Consider the following 17367-nt stretch of genomic DNA (forward strand, 5'->3'; position numbering starts at 1 on the left):
CAAATAAAACCTGTAATATAACCTCACTAGTTTGGATTTATGGCAAGTAGAAGAACTCTTTCCAATTTAATTATTTCTGAAAATTTTATAAACAATGCTTTTAAAGAAAAACAACGAGTAGAAACAGTGTATATTGTTTTTAGAAAAACCTTAGAAACAGTTTTTCATAAAATTCTTATTTGGAAATAAGAAAAGCTTGGCAACATATTAGCCTGGTTTAAGAATTATCTTACTGGTAGATTTTATTTTAACAAATTGTTAAAATCTTATTTTATTGAACTACAACAATTTTATTGAACTACACCAATTTTATTGAACTACAAAAATTTTATTGTGCTACAACAATTTTATTGAACTACAACAATTTTATTGAACTACAACAATTTCATTGAACTACAACAATTTTATTGAACTACAACAATTTTATTGAACTACAACACTATTTTAAATGAAATGAATATGCATTGTCGTACAGAAGGATTTGCAATTGACTTAGTATTTATAAATGATGCATTTGATAGTCCAGAGTTGATTGCATTGATAAACTTTCGGATTCCACTACATATTACTAGAAATTAGGATTTATTTCAGTGCAGAAAATCTGGGACTAACTACCATGTGTATTCCTCATTGCCCAGAATACTTAAAAAGGGAAATAATTATACGAATTGGACAACTTTAATATATCACTTAACAAATACAAAAGATTGTCACTTAGACAGGTATAATAAATTATGTATTGCATAATTTTTACTATTCACATATAAAAAAAACCCTAAAAAGGGCGTTAACAAATTGATAAATGCAGTTGAAGCTTTATAACTATTGATATTCTCTTCAGGTGAGGATATGCAACGGATATTTCGTTGATACCCAAGATCGCAAAATAGTCACGGACAGTTCCGGGTAACCTCAAACACAGCGGCCTTATGTAAAACCGGGCACAAACTGTCCAACAGGCTTCGGGTAGATAAAGCACCGAACGGGAAGGTTTAAATTAAAATTAGGATAGAGAGTTAGCGTAGTTTATATCTAGTTACATTACAGCCCTCGCTCGGGGCGAAGTTACTACTGACTACGGTTTATGGGCTCGTCACAAACACGCGGCTCATTTTAGAAGCTTCATAATGAAACTTAAAAGTTAATAAAATGCGATGAGGAACATTAATACGGATAATGGAGGTACTACGATTCAGTTTTCAGTAGCTTTATAATCAGTCTTAAAGCGTGTATATTTAATAGACATTTAAACGGTTTCATGATATAATACGCTTTTTAAAATTTTATTTATTCATTGTCAGTTTTATATAGTGCGTACACCATGAAAAATCATGTTAATCATGATTTTTCATAATCATATTTTTATTTTAATCATGTTAAAATAAAAAAAATAATTGCCACCGCCGAGAATCAAACCCCGAACAACTGCTTTGAAGGTAATTATGCTGATCATTACGCCACCGAGAACGGCGACATAAATTCGTGATATGTAAGTACTGAAAACAATAAAAAATATTATTTTTGAAATAAAATTCAATTAAGAGAATGTTAGAATTTTACGTACTTGCATCACATCACAACCAAAATTATATTATGTGTTGATATTTTTTAAATATTAATCGAACATACCTACTACTTTCGGTTGTCTTGATTGGTTGTTTATTCACTTTTTTTTTTAATCGCCTGAAATCTGGTTCGATGAACTCATATTTGCTTTGAATTAAAGTGTCATGCTCAAAATTTAATCAGTTGTGTGAAGAATTCAGACAAGCGGTAAAGCGATAAGTATTACATAAAATTTAATTATTTAAATAATTGGAACTGATTTGTGAAAATTCAATCATAAAATAACGCAATATGGAAGTTTAAGATTAATAATGAAGATACCGCGAGTCAAGTAATAAGCTTTAAAAGAGTAAAATAATGCAATGTGGAAAATAACGCTGAGTACCGAAGATTCAATTTAAAAGTATTTTCAGGTTCGAAGAGTCTTCAGTTTAATACAATACATTGTAATGAAGATAGTACGGTGGTATGACATTCTATTTTTATTATAGAATTGGCGATTGACATGCTTACAGATATGGCGAGAGATATGTGTTAAGAACTGTAAAAAATAGTTTTTGTCATTAAAAAGTCAAAATTACCTTCATGAACATATTCTGTGTCGATATTAGCTGATATTTATACATCTTTTAATATACTAAAAATATAAACTACCCGTATGAGTAAGCGAATAACGTGCGAACCAATAGGCCCCGTTCAAAACAAATAGGACGCTTCCTTTGGGAAAACAAATTCAGTCTGCAGCTGCCAAACGTAATTGGATGATAAAATTTCAAAATAATCGTAATTGAAAATCAGTTTTCCAACATGGCGCCGCGGAATGTTAACGGGATGCACAAAATTAGATTCCAACGGGCGCAATTTCCTGGCGAGACTAGGATCGTGTTTATTCTGCTGGCGATGAAGTGTTGGGCAGGGGTAGAGCGGAGAGGGGGAGGGGCACGTGATCTCGGGAGGTTCGGAGACTTCAGGGGCAGGGGGCAATTTTCTTCCGTCGGTTTCCAGCAAAAATAATAAATGCCAAACAACTCTTTAAGGCGGCATCTTCACATTAGACAATCTTAGTTGCGCATCCCTGTTGCGGACGGAATGCCAAAAGTATTCCGTTTTCCGTTATACATACAGGGTATTAAGGAACTTACTTTACTAACGTTAACTAGTGATTCCTGACATTATTTGGAGATATAAATGAGGATGAAATTTTGGAAACCGGTGACTTTTTTATGTTCTTATATTTTTTTTTCAAAAGCAACCTAAAAAAAATTGTTCTACATGTCGTCACTGGTCACTCAGCCTAGTAACTGACCAACCCCTCAACCCGGTAATGAATTGATACCTAGTGATTTTTTATGTTTAATGTTGAAAAAAAAACGTCAAAAAATTAACCGCATTCCAAAATTTCATTTAAATTTTTTACTCCAAATGTCAGGAATCATTGGTTAAAATGAGTCAATTACGTCCCTTAACACCCTGTATTTATATACGTATTTGTTGAATTTCGGAAGCAACCACAAGATTAAGGAATACCTGGGGAAATCGAGGATACGAGATTCCGAAATAAATTGTTTAGCTAGATCGGCGAAACAAAACGAAAAATAAAATTATTTCTTCAGTTTATTCGTTGAAACAAATCAAGTTTAAACGCAACGTTCGTTATAATCTACGTTTTCATAGTCAATTTAATTATTTTATTAAAATACGCTTTTCGCAAGTTATACTTTAAAATATTTAGATGAATTATTTGTTTGAGCCCGTACATACGCAGTAAGAATATGAATAAATAGTTTAGTCCATATAAAAATTCAATTATTTCAAGAAAGGCATGCGAATACAATATTGGATTGAATCATCGGTACAATTTTATAACATCACGATAAATTACCGCCATCTATGAACGCGTAGATGAACCTTAAAAAGGCATAGTTTATTTATGCTGAAAAGATTGTTGGAAATATAAGAATAACCAAAATATCCAAATCTTGGGTTGTTCTTACTTTGACATTTCCTGATCTATAATCGGGATGAATATTCTTGACGGGAGATAGGAAAAGAAAGAATCAGAGGGGAATTTATGGGAGTATTATAACAAAAGAAAATACAAGTGTCTTATGTAAAAAGGTGGAGAATAGCTTCTGGGGCAAAACCGAGATAGTAAGGGATTTCCGGTTCCGATGGGAAGCCCTTATCTCTAGAAGAGCAACCCTTATGGGATGATCTGGAGAACAAAGGGTTGAGAACATTTACCATACGATTCTAACAATAGTTCAATACAGGAAATATTCGCATATCCTTGAAATAAGTGCAATTGTTCGTATCCGTTTCCGCCAGAGTGATTTTAGCGGCTTCTAAGAAGAGAAGAAACTTTATAAAATATATATTTACAATAAAGTTAGTCATTTTATCAAGCTTTTAAATTTTTAACAAAACATAAAAAAAATAATGGAACGGAACACGTGTTCATACAAATACTGAAATTGTCGAATTCCGTAATGACATTTATTAGGAAATTGGCATATAATAGCGTGGAGGCGATTTCACGCATTAAATTTACGTATTTTTATCTTTGCGTTATATACGTAGGAAAACTCTAATTTTAATCTTAACTGATAAAGAAGTTAAAATTAGGCGTGATCGATTAGTAGCAAGGTTGTGTGGCACTTCATTATCAAACATTATTTATCTTTGAAGTTGTTTGTGAAAAGTGAGCAGTGATTCATAAAACCATTTAAATCCGTAAGATCAGTAGATTATGAGATACAAATTAACACTCGGTATATAATCTCACACTTCAGCAAACTTATTAAGAATCTTATCCGTACAAGTTTTTCCCGTGACAAGTAAAGTCTCTCACGATACTGCGGTAAGTAAAAGTTGTCTAGAACAAATTACTTAAGCTAACACTTCGGATGGCGGGCTGCGATGCGCATTGTCATCATAAAAGTGAGGGTTTAATGCAGGGAATAAGGTGCCGAGCGGCTTGTAGCTTCCTGACAAACTTCTCCAACTCCCTTGAACAATTGTCATTAGTGCAGCCTACTTGTTAAGTGTTTACCGACATTACAATCTGTGTTTCCTACTGTGCGATTTATTACGTCGGCTAAGTTTAAACTAATTCTGGTATCGCTGTGCATACGGAGAGTGCTTCATGTTCAGACCTACTACTTACTTGACATGTGAAGGAATTCGTCATTTCATTGAGCACGACTGTATGAAAACATTCAGATGTTGGCATATAGCTAGCTGATTAAGAATGAAATGACTTTGATTTAAACTTAACACACAGAAAATATTTCTACCTCACAAATCATCATTTTATATTTTTATCTACTTAGTTATTTCTGAATGTCGAAATAAATTTTCATAAATAAGTTTAAAGTTTCAACCAAACCCAAGTGTTTTCGAAAGTTATTCATCAATTTTTTTTCATCAAGTGCATAATTAGCGCAGTATTGGGATCAGAGCCCGCAGAATTCAAGTCATCCAGAAACTAATCACACAAAGGAGGTTAGGAAACTTGATAATAACGCTGAAATATTAATTCCTAACCGGCAAAACTCCAGACAGATCCTGCAAAATTATATTGAGAGTATAAATTTCGTTAAAAATAATGTGCGGTGAATTTTTTTTAACTAGACTAATTTGTAGTAAAAGTTGGATGATAAAATACTACTTTGGAGTTTGTCACCTTGTAATTATGATAAAACTGAGTAATTTTCATTAAAAACTTTTTCACTAAAAAAGTTTTTAATAATTTAACCACTACTGATAATTTCGCGATCAAAACCAACATTAAGATGTGAATTTAGCGGTGAAAACGAGTAAAGCGGGTGACAAACAATATAGTTATCTCGTACGGCCATAAAGCTCGGTGCCTTCGGAGACACAGTTGCTTAATATTGTTAAGCTCGTTAAATCGCGGAGGAAGAAGGTTCTGCGGAATTTATGGCAGAAATAAAAAGATAATAAACAATGCGTGGCCCGAAAGCTCCCGATTCACCCTTGGTGCGCAAAACAGCAAATCCTTTACAAGTCGGTGAGAGCTGAAACACGCCCTGGAGGCGACCCGGACTCGCCCCGTCCCTTCTACGTGAGGATAGTTTCAGGTGAATATCGTTCCTTCACCCCTGAGGATTTTCCGGAGCACAGTGCCACTTAACAAAATTACACACTTTCCGCCAATTAACGCCTCAAAGGCAGTGAAAGTACTGCGCTCCTTTTCACACCGAGTCCTTTTCTAACTTTATATTTCTATTCTGTGTAAGAGGCGTGGGAACATGGAACACACGTGGGAGCAGATGATTATCGAGGGTGTAGTGAAAGCGGGTCGCAAGAGTAGCGTTTACACGATTACTACTCTGGGTAAGTGGATATTTTCCCAGTGGGTGAAAACGTCCTACATGAATTCGATTAATTTGTGTCTATGACCAAAATGCGACAAATAATACAAACTCTCGTCAAAATAAACAAATTTGATAGGAAAAGGTGAAGTTTATACGTTCCTTAGGTTTAATCAATCAATTCACTAGCGAGGATATACCATTCCTAAAATAAAGACATCTTTGCCACTCCTTTAAATTAATTTAAAGTTATTCACATGAGCGGGAGTGTGAAACACGTCTGAATGAAAATTAGTTAAAGCTAACTCGCAAATATTATGTGTAGTTAGCTCCCGAGAGGTGATAATTTCCATACGTTTCCCGGCGGCTAGGTGGACTTTTGGTTATTAAGTTATATAGTTAGCCAAAGTATCCAGCTTATGGCACCACGTGGGCTCATAGCGACGGAGCACTAATAGCAACCGCTGCTGACGTCATTACATACCGCAACTAAGTCCACCGCTATATTTTCATTCTCGTTACTAGCAATGTCAGAGGCTAGAGTTCCACGTACGAATAATATCATTTAATTAAATGAAACAATGTCATGTTATGTACAACATTTTACTTAGGTATACGAAGATACCAGAGATACTCTGTAAAATGTTCCAACACAAACTTACTTTAATATCATTATTTGGCTTCAAAATAAATATGAAAATGTTAGGATAATTGGATATGTACAGGGTGGGACGGAGCCGACCGACGATTTTCGACTGCTCGGGTTGGGGTTAGGATAGGCAGGTGTGAGTAGTCTCACTGTGTTCCCACTATCGTCCCCGTTATAACCCCCGAAAATGTGCAGATGGTTATACAAGCAGTTGAGCAGTCACCAAAACGATCAACTTGGAAAAACGCGGTTGTTGTGGGGATGTCAAACAGCTCTTTGAGGAGAATCCTTCATGAAGATTTGTGGTTTTATCCCTACAAATTAATGGTTGTTTAAAAATTGAGTGTTATTGACTACGTGAACCGCAAAAACCGCTGACAGCATTAGTGGCGGCTCGTGACTTTGAAGTGTGATAAGTTTTAAAAATACGACATTATTGATGTTGTTTAGTTTTTTGAAAGTTCGTTTTTTGGATGAAGCTTTTTCAGGAAATTACAGTTTGGCCGCACGGATTTCCATCAAAATATAAATCATATCCACCGCAATACGCGGAAAATCATATGAAAACTTCAGAGATCGCCTACATCAATGTATTGCTGCTGACGGCCGCCATTTTGTTATAATTTAAAAAAAAATAATGTAAAAAATGGGATTATCTACTAATTTGAATAAACCAAACTTATTTCCCTAATTTGTATCGTTCTTTATTTAATGCCCCTCAAAACTCGCCAGTTTGCTCCGCCTCACCCTTATTATTTATAGATGGTATTAAGGGGCGTATTTGACATACTTTAACCAGTAATTCCTTTGAACATAATCTAGAGTAAAAAAATTAAAAGAATTTTTGGTCTCCGATGACATTTTTTTCAACTGAAAACTTAAAAAATCAGTTAGAGTTTGGTGATGGGGTTAGGCAGATACTCGGCTGAGTAACCAGTGATGATATGTGAAAAAAAAAGTCGCCGAGATTAAAATTTCATTACAATTCTACTCCAAATAATGACAAGAATCACTGAAGTACGTCCCATAACCCTGTATATAATCATTACAATATGACCTTATAACAATATATCTACAATATGTTTTTATTAAACTTACTTTTTTTATTGGTAACTATTTTAAGAAATACAAAGTATGTAAAGTATTCAGTCCCCCTCACTAGGCATTCCTGATCCGAGGCGGACGGTAGGTTGTTGCATTGATGTTAAATCATTATTTCCTCACTTTCTACTTCATAATTTTAATGATTTCCTCATCTTCATGTTTAATTAGCCATATTTTGATTTCGTTTTAAAAAAAAATTCTCCATGTTGTTTTTAATTTAATTTGGAAGGGCGTAATATAGTTTTATAGCATGGGAATTATGGTTTTTATGTCCAAATGGTGTATTTATTTATGATTGTATGTGATATGTATTTATGGTTGTTTCATGGAATTTGAGCAATTCATAAAATCGTCGATTAACACGTTCTGTGAAGGTTCTATTCAAGTTCTGTTATGATTTCAGTTTTGTGAAGCCCCTGGCCAATAATGATATAATAATAGATTTAAACAGAACCTTCACAGAACTTCAAAACCATCTTTGAAATTGGATGAAGTGTTAAAATTCTGTGAAACAACCCGTCCTAACTAACGAACATGAATAAATTGTTAAATATTAAAACACTGAAGACAATATTAACGACTCTCAAATGAAAAATGTGACACAGAAAACGATTCAGTCGCATATAGGAATTGAACCCAGGACCCTTTCCTTGTCGGGGAAGTGTTCTGACCATTGGGCTAATCCAACCATAGTATCAACTTACGTCATTTTTAATTGTATCATACTCGTATGAGAGCTACCAATATTATCTAATTAACGCATAGTTTTTTGGCTGCTATCTTTATGTTAAATGAAACTTACGTTTTTACTGGTCGCTTCAGAAGGCCAAATATTTGCACGAATCAAAGGTCACCTCATCTGAAACAATTATTCAACACATTATTCACAATATTATGTAAATTTGATCTCGTAAAATATATATACATAATATTCCAGCCCCTATTTGTGAACAATGTACATATTGCCATTATAAGCTCAGCTAAAAGTAAAAAACCGATACACATTACACAATCGCCACTCGGATATCCCAAAGTACCTACGTAAGTTAAAAATGTAATTTCCACGATAATGTTTTGTCCTTGATGATGAGTGGTGGGTACATGAAAAAGCTTTCAGAGTCGGTTGGTCAGGCCCGAGAGTCCGTGGCCTAATGGACAATAATTAAAAACCTAAATCAATATTTAGACAAACAGCCTTTTCTTAGCAGGAAGAGGGAAAGGATTTTTTTAGGAACGGAAACCATCCAAATTACCTCGAATAAAATAATATTATGTACCTACTCGTTTTTATATTGCCTTTCTTGTAAAAGTTTTAGTTAGTTTATATCATAAAAGTATTATAACCCGGCTTCGCCTGAGTTAGAAAATTGTTTTTTCAACAATTTAAGAATATTAAACAACTTAACTAATTTGTTGACACAGAAATTGATATTTGAAAGCTCCATAGCCAATGATCATTCTAAAAATAGTTGCATTAACCTAATCTAATATATATATATATATATATATATATATATATATATATATTTTTTTTTTACACAAGTTTGTGCAAATTTCATGACACCAGTACTTTGAGTTTAGGTTGAGATATTTTAAAGGGACACTCAATGATTTAAACTAACTAACTAACAATCACACCGTTTCTCCGAAGGGGCAGGCAGAGAGGATGGACCGTCAAACAACTATGTCTTGCCACATCCAACTTGCTCCATTTACATTCTTACATCCTCTAATATATTCCCTAATGTTATTTTGACGGCCCGAATTAAATATTTGATTTGATGCACTTGATCGTGTCGTGTTTTTATCGGGCGTCCCCTACTTCTTCTACTATTCATATTCGCGTCAAATATTCTCGTAAAAATCCTTTTTTTTACAAAACCTCTATTATCAGTCTTAAATAAATAAATATGTTCCAAAAAAGGTGTAAAGAATCAAAGCCAATAACATGATCTTTTACTGTGATCAAAAAGTAAATTTAAAAAGTTAAAATATTGTAACATACCTAGACATTTTAACATCCCCCAATTGTAAGTGATCTGTGAATACAAACTATTTACTAAACATTCTGTAAATACCGCAAAATACCACGAATCTAGATATCAACATGAATAATGACTCGATATTACAAAATCAGCTAAAAAATAAAATAAGTACCTACCTAACCATTTCGAACCATTATCCTCGACCAAATCCTTTCAGCAGTAACGTATACACGAAATATGAAATGAAAACGTGGAACCGTAACGAATTCTCAATTATTAAAACGGACGAGGTAAACCTGCCTAAGGAGATTTGATCTATTTAAATCGGGTAAAGCCGCTGTCAGTTCGCTGGAGAGACTGAATAATCGTGAAAGATCCCTTTTGTGATATTGGGAGGGGATCCGAATTATCAATTTAATGCCGTTTTGATTCCATATTACGTTTTCAATACACTTTATCAATGTTCAGTAGTAATCATAATTTATAGATATTTTACATATTTCAAGTTATACATGATTTAAGAGGATAGAAGCTACTTAAAAACCTAAGGACGAAGTATTGTGAAGAAGCATTTTTATGTGAGGAAGCATTCACTAAGTGAGGTGGTATTATTAAGCGAGGAAGTATCACTAATTGAGGAAGTATTGTAAAGTGAGGACTGAGGACGTATAAATAACTGAAGTATTTCTAAGTGGGGAAGTGTTATTAAGTAATGAAGTATTAGTATGTAAAATAATACTAAGTGAGGAAGTCTTATTGAGTGAGGCAGAACTGACTGAAGAAGTATTCTTCACTGAGGAAGTATTACTAAGTGAGGAAGTATTAAAAAGTGAGGATTTTTTTTTCCGACTTTATGTCCGGGTTATGTCTGTTGTTCCCCACAGGAAAAACTAAAACCTTCCATACGCTTTTCCACAAATGATCATCTAGTCAATCCACATTATGCAAGTGCATTATTTAAGCATAAAAAATACAAAAACAAACGTCAAATCACCAGGGATCAAATGGGAAAATAATTCACCGACTCCAGATATTTTCATACCAGAGGGTTCGGCTCGGTAGAACTTCTAATTGAACCTATAAATCCTACTGATCCCTCAATATAATTATTTAAAAAATCTTTCGTAATCCTACATGTATTTAAAATGACTTTTAATCCCTGGTTTTCACCATTGAAGTAATAATCATGTATTGTTTCATAGTGCTTTCAAACAAACGAAGTATTGAATTTCTTCTAAACTTAAACTTTAGGGTGCATAGTTTACACCCGCGCTGTGCAAGCGTTCAGGTGCAAGGTTCCCTACAGAGCATCGGATCATCTCATGACTTTTATATGAGTTTCACGTAGGAGACTGCTAATTCTATAGTGTAGATATGAAGAGTTGTAACGAAGTATGTTGTGGGCGTGTCCGAGTGCTAAGTAAGCCAATTTATAATTAATTCTGTTACAATTAGAATTTTATTTTAGAGAAGACATTTTTTTATTGATCTGTGGGGCAGATACAAATTCATATTTGAACAATTAATTTCATCTCACTGGTGTCGGCTTATAAATTCACGTTACCCAAGCAGATACAATTTTATGATTCAACAATACCCACGGTTAGCATCAGAATTCGTGTGAACTTATGCTAAACATATTGTTGTGTATTTTATTACATCACCGTTGGTAATATTGGCATTGGATATCCCCGGCATTTGCTGAGCAAACAGAATAGTCTATTTAATTCATCGAGAAGACAAATATTTACGTTTCCCTCAGAAAGAAATATCTGCAAATCGAAGAATGGCTTGTTCAGGGATATGGAGAAAGAGGTCGTTTTATGGATATGGAGAAAGAGGTTCGCTTTCCGCGTATCAAAAAATATCCCACGCACATACTTTATTCGCACGTTATTGTGCAAAATCATCTCAAATGCGCTGTACAAATATATAATACATTTCTACAATGATCTATGTTATTACTAACTATAGACTAGTAAAAAAACTATAATTAACATAGAAATAACATTATATATTATTAATTACCTTCGTGTTGGCTAAAAATCAGGTTTCATGAATCTAGTCTCTGTATTGATCTGGCGATAATTATAATAATTTGGCTAATTTATATAGCGCCGTTTTCGTGAGAAAACACCTCATTATCATTAACGAATATATTAAGGTTAAACACAACGTTCGTTACAATCTGCGCTTTCATAGATGGCGTTATTTGAATTATTTTATTAAAATACGCTTTTTGCAAGTTCAGATGTAAGAAAATTAAGTAATCGGTAACTAAGAGGCAGTTTTCTAGTATACTGATTCGATGTTTCAATGCTTTGTAAATATCAATTAAATACCATGTATGTCATAAAAAAATAAAAATCAAACTAAAAACATGACGAAAAACAGTATGAAAAATTTTACTCACTCAAAGTTAAAAAATTAAATTAAATTTAGTAAATATTATTAATTGATGAAAAAGATAATACTAAAAAATCAAAAGGAAACATATAAACATGCTTTGAAAATGTTTCAATTTCAGATTGATATCTATTTGACGTTTGGTTTGATTGTCTTTTACGGAATCATATTAAAAAATATTTATCCATGTAAATGTACGATAATAATAATGATATATTAAGGATTTATAGGCCCTGTTAGAAGTTCTACCGAGCCGAACCCTCTGATATGAAAATATCTAGAGTCGGTGAATTTTTTTTCCCATTTGATCTCTGGTGAGTTGACGTGTTGTTGTTCTTGTATTGTTTTGTATTTATTTTACTTGTATAATGCACTTGCATAGTGTTGATTGGCTAGCTGATCATTTGTGGAAAAGTGAGTGGAAGGGTTTAGTTTTTCCTATGGGGAAGATTTAACCCGGACAACAAAATCGGAAGCATAAAAATATATATAGATCTATCAAAAAAATTATACATAAAAATGCAAAAATCAGTAATTTTAAATACATGTAGGGTATCGAAAGATTTTTTTAAATATTTATGTTGAGGGATCAGTAGGATTTATAGGCCCTGTTAGGAGTTCTACTGACCCGAAACCTCTGATATGAAAATATCTGGAGTCGGTGAATTATTTTCCCATTTGATCTCAGGTGAGTTGACGTGTTGTTCTTGTATTGTTTTTTTTATTTATTTTGCTTATATAATGCACTTGCATAATGTTGATTGACTAGATGATCATTTGCGGAAAAGTGTGTGGAAGGGTTTAGTTTTTCCTATGGGGAAGATTTAACCCGGACATAAAATCGGAAAAATAAAAAAATAATAATAGCACATATTACTGGTAAAATTATGAACAGTACTTAATAAAGTGATTGTCTAAATATCATTTAAAAATATATATTGATAATTTAAAACCAAAACCAATATTAATTTGAACCCGAAAAGCCGATATATTACTACTTATTACCATTACTTGTACTAAGAGGGATAAAACTTTGTCCTACAGAGAATTTAAACCATATTTGACTGTTTAAGATTTAATAAAAGCTACTAAGTATTCTTTTATTTCGTTATGCGAATAAAGGCGAACGTTCTAAAAGTATCTCAATATTCATAATGATAAATGAATAAAATGACTTATCAAAGCCATTTAAAGTTCAAACAACAATACGGGAAGTTTTTAAGTAAAGTGCCATTTCCGTAAAATTATGATTTTTTCATAAACCTTTAATAACTTGACGGGATTGATGTTTCCAAAGTTAGGTCATAAATCATTTTGTTATAATCTGGGCGAATATAAATAAATTCACAGATAGATTTTTTTTTTTTTTAAAGAAAGACAAACATTCCCGGGTTACGAATAACCTGACAATATTTGAAAATCTCCTACTACCATCACAGTAAGCTGAAAATGTTGCTTTTGTTGTGATGGAGGACTTAGCCAGCCGAGGAATTGAACACACTTCGCCTGGGTGGGACCTAAACGCGATGTCAACTCGGCCACCGACCGGTCCAGACCAGATGATTATATGATATTAAAACTCGTATGGCTTTCAAATCTTACCTCGAATGTAGGAGTGAATAATATAAGTACATAATTAAATCTATGGAAATAACTTACTCTGGAATAAAATAGTCATTATGAAAGTTCCTACACGACCCCAAAATGTTCTATGTAATTAAGAATTCAGAACATTTATTATTAAGCGTGCACTCCACAGATCTGAAAAGAAATCTATAAGAAGTCATGAGAAAATAAAAGTCCTTAATAATTGGTACTCCCGGCAGTGGCACTTCACCCCCACATAAAGTTAACGGCGGCAAAGGAAACAGGAAAGTTTGGGGTAAGGTTTGATGAAAAATAATAATCAGAAACATTTTATTTAAAAGTAGGCAACTACATTAAATCTATAAATGGTTGGTATTTAGGAAAAAAATAATATATTATAACGAAGATTCTTTTTGTAGGTTGGGAGTGTATTGTTAATTAAATGTGCACTGATGTGGGATGCCCAAAAAAACCTAAATATCAAGCCACGGCATAGAGTTACAATTAGAGGCGCTACTGCGTACTAATAACTGATCGAAACTTGTTCCACTATTAGAGAATGCGATAAGCGATGCGCGTAGACGGGATTCGGTAGTTTTAGTTAGAGCGCTGGGAGAGTTGGAGGTCATTTGGAGTTAAAAAAGCGGAACCTATTTTTTGCTTCATGTCCCATCTAAATATAATAAATAAATAAATAAGCCACGGATGTCTGTCATTTCGAGACTTAATATTGAAATTTGGCAAAGGGAGCCATGTTTATTGAACATTATAGCAGCCATCAGAAAAGTATACCTTTACCGAAATCCGTTAAATATCACAACGAAACACAGAGAGCTAAAAAATTGATTGGTATAAAAATCGCAATTAAAATATTAAGTGCCAGAGAATACAGTTAAGCGATTTCTGCCCCCAGTTAAGAGTTTGGAGTGAAGCTCCCGGCCTCTGTGATTAACAAGGGACGAAGGAACATTAAAGGGGGAATATTAAGACTTACTTTTGATGTTTTGTTTAGCAAATTATTACGGAAACGCCCCCTCGAGTTGAACAGGACCTCGGGCATGCAAGGCAAGAAGTTTATTGCCTGGAATGATTCTGCATGGAATAGGTACTTGTGGCGTCCCCGGTCTATTAATAACCCGAAACCAACAGAATAACAAAAATATTTTATTGAGCGCGGCTTATTGATTGCCACCCTGAGAAAACTTACTGATATAAAATATTACAATTTTTTTAAAAATCTGGTCAAATTATTCGTATTCCTGTTAAAAATGGGACTGTAGGCCTTTAAAGAATAAATTGACAGATTTTCCAACAAACTATCAGTAAAACACGAATGTTTTATGAGGATGTCGGAACCCGTGTTTATAAAAATTCTAATATTTTCTTACATTATATTTATCAGGATAAACGCAGCTGCATGAATACGTGTTCCGATATATTCTACATGTACAAATATTTTATTAGGAAATGACATCAAATTTTTAATAAATCATCAATACTATTTTTTCTCCGTGATATTTTTCTGTTAAGGCGATACCATACGTAGTAATGGAAAATCATGTGTTTTTGGTTTGAAAATTTGGTCATCTAGAAATGTTTCAGATGCTTTAATTAAATACATACATCTTGGCCTTTGAAATAATCGGGTATTTTTTAGATAAGTCTTTTTATAAGCCCAGAAAAAAATAATGTATAAGGCCTATGAAAACTGCTTTAAAGTTCAAAATCTCCTACTTACGAACCCATTTTCGGTTATGATTTTATTGTATAATGTGGAAAATTAAGTCATCTATAAAATAATCGAAAAAAAATTAAATATTTATGCCTGAACATCCACAAAATAAAATAAAAGGTACTTTTGGCCATGTTTTTTTCTTGCATAAATCAAAACAGGCGGATGGTGTTAAGCGGGAATTTAAACCTTATCGCCATCTACGTAAGGGTTATTATTGATAGCGGCTCAATTTAAAATATTACACGACGTAGTGCATCGCCTGAATTTATTCGAATCCAAATCTAGAAACATAACTTTTCAGTACATAAAGCACAAAAATATCTCGGAAGGCATTTACATTAAAGGCTGTTTAAAATTCAGCCTGCATCCCTCCCTTGGGGGGAGTGCTTTAGTTCAGAGGTTGTGCTCAATATCAAAACGCCAATCGCAAGCAAATATTCAATTAATCTGGCAGAGTTAAACGTTTACTGAAACTTTGAAGGCTCATTCTAATTGGCTATTTCGGCATCAGTGGCCAAACTGGCGGCGCCTTGTCTACAACGTTAAGATTTTGAGATCACTATAACCCTTTAACTAGGCGACATCGTGACTGTCAATTTACTACAGATAGTAACTAGGTCAATTTTCTTAATTATTGTCATAAATTATTGCGTTTCGTAAATATAAAGATCTGCAATTATTATTTCATGTGATAGCAATTTTGTTCTTAAAAGAATTATAAGACAGTTCAAATAATTAACAACAGCATTTTTACTAACGTCAGTATTTTAGTTCCGGGAATAAACATCAGGGAAATTAACCCGAGAAGGCTACCTCTCGTAAGGGTAGAGGATGCTTACATCATAAAATAAATCATAAACAATGTTCTAGAAGTTCTGGGACATTGTAAAAAAAAGTCATATTTTTAAAACAACAATCCGGTTGAATAAGATATTTAGATTTATCACAAAAATAGTTTCAATATACGGGATTGGGATTATCGTTAAGTACAGTAAGTTGAACATATAACTCTAGAAACGTCACCAGTATAAAATAAAATAAAATCATCTTAAATTAACTCTCCGGTATTGGTACAATTTGCATGTATTTGAATACTTTGATTTGTATTTCTATTTTCTTTAAAATATATTTTTATCATTCATTAATAATTATTTTTATTTCTTTAGTGGTTTATATAATAATATGCATTTTTTGTCCATAATATGTCACTGAGCCTTACGGTTTATTATTTGTTTTGACAAAATATTATTATTGTGTTCTAAATCATGTACGACTACCATAGTACGGCAGTTGAGAAAATCAAATTTTTAATTTTTTTTAATTTATAAATAAAAAAAATACATCTGATGAAATGAAGAAAGATGCTATTTTAAACGCTCTAGTCGTCAGTAAGACACGAGTATTTTAAGTGAATGGGTAACCACAATATTGTGAAAATCTGCTACATAGTTACACGTAAGCATTTTTCAGTGAAATACATTGAAGAAGCTGACATTGAATAATTAGGGGAACCAAATTAAACACACCACCATAAAGCTAGCAAAATATTCGCAACAGAAAATGGGTTAGGTAAATGGAAATTTCGAGAATGCATATACTCAGCATTTCCAATAGGTAATAAATACTATATTTTATTATTCAACAGTTTGATAATACTTTCTTAAAGTTTAACGACTGTCATGCTAAATACTATCAGAACTAGCAGCAATAATAACACAGAGTTTTACAAATTACAGTTGATACGGAGTATGTAAGCTCTCTTATAAAACGTGAAAAATAAAGTAGGAACCAAATAAATGATTGAGACAAGAATAGTTGTAATAAATAGTTAAGACTGATAATTCCCATCTTAAATAAGACACATTTAATAAAGCAACAGTAAGAGGGAAAGACAGTGGATTTTGGTTCACATATTTTCCGTTGTAACGAATTCAGTGAATGTTAAAAGTAAGCAGTGGGCGAAGGAATGCTTTCAAAGGGAAGGGATCCCTCAAGCAG

General features: G+C 33.1%; 1 protein-coding gene across 6 annotated transcripts in view; it reads right to left on the reverse strand.

Annotated features, from left to right (window-relative positions):
- The window catches only part of LOC149424207 (uncharacterized), a 558416-nt gene that overhangs the window by 137268 nt on the left and 403781 nt on the right, over nt 1–17367 (reverse strand). For all 6 annotated transcript variants that reach the window (XM_089651358.1, XM_089651363.1, XM_089651362.1 and 3 more), the window contains one exon: nt 8459–8515. The gene's annotated coding sequence lies outside the window, so the exon portion shown is untranslated. The remainder of the gene's footprint in view (nt 1–8458; nt 8516–17367) is intronic.

This window comes from Hesperophylax consimilis, chromosome 4, assembly GCF_061612785.1.
Source record: "Hesperophylax consimilis isolate HC1 chromosome 4, BYU_Hcon_1.0, whole genome shotgun sequence".
NCBI lineage: Eukaryota > Metazoa > Arthropoda > Insecta > Trichoptera > Limnephilidae > Hesperophylax > Hesperophylax consimilis.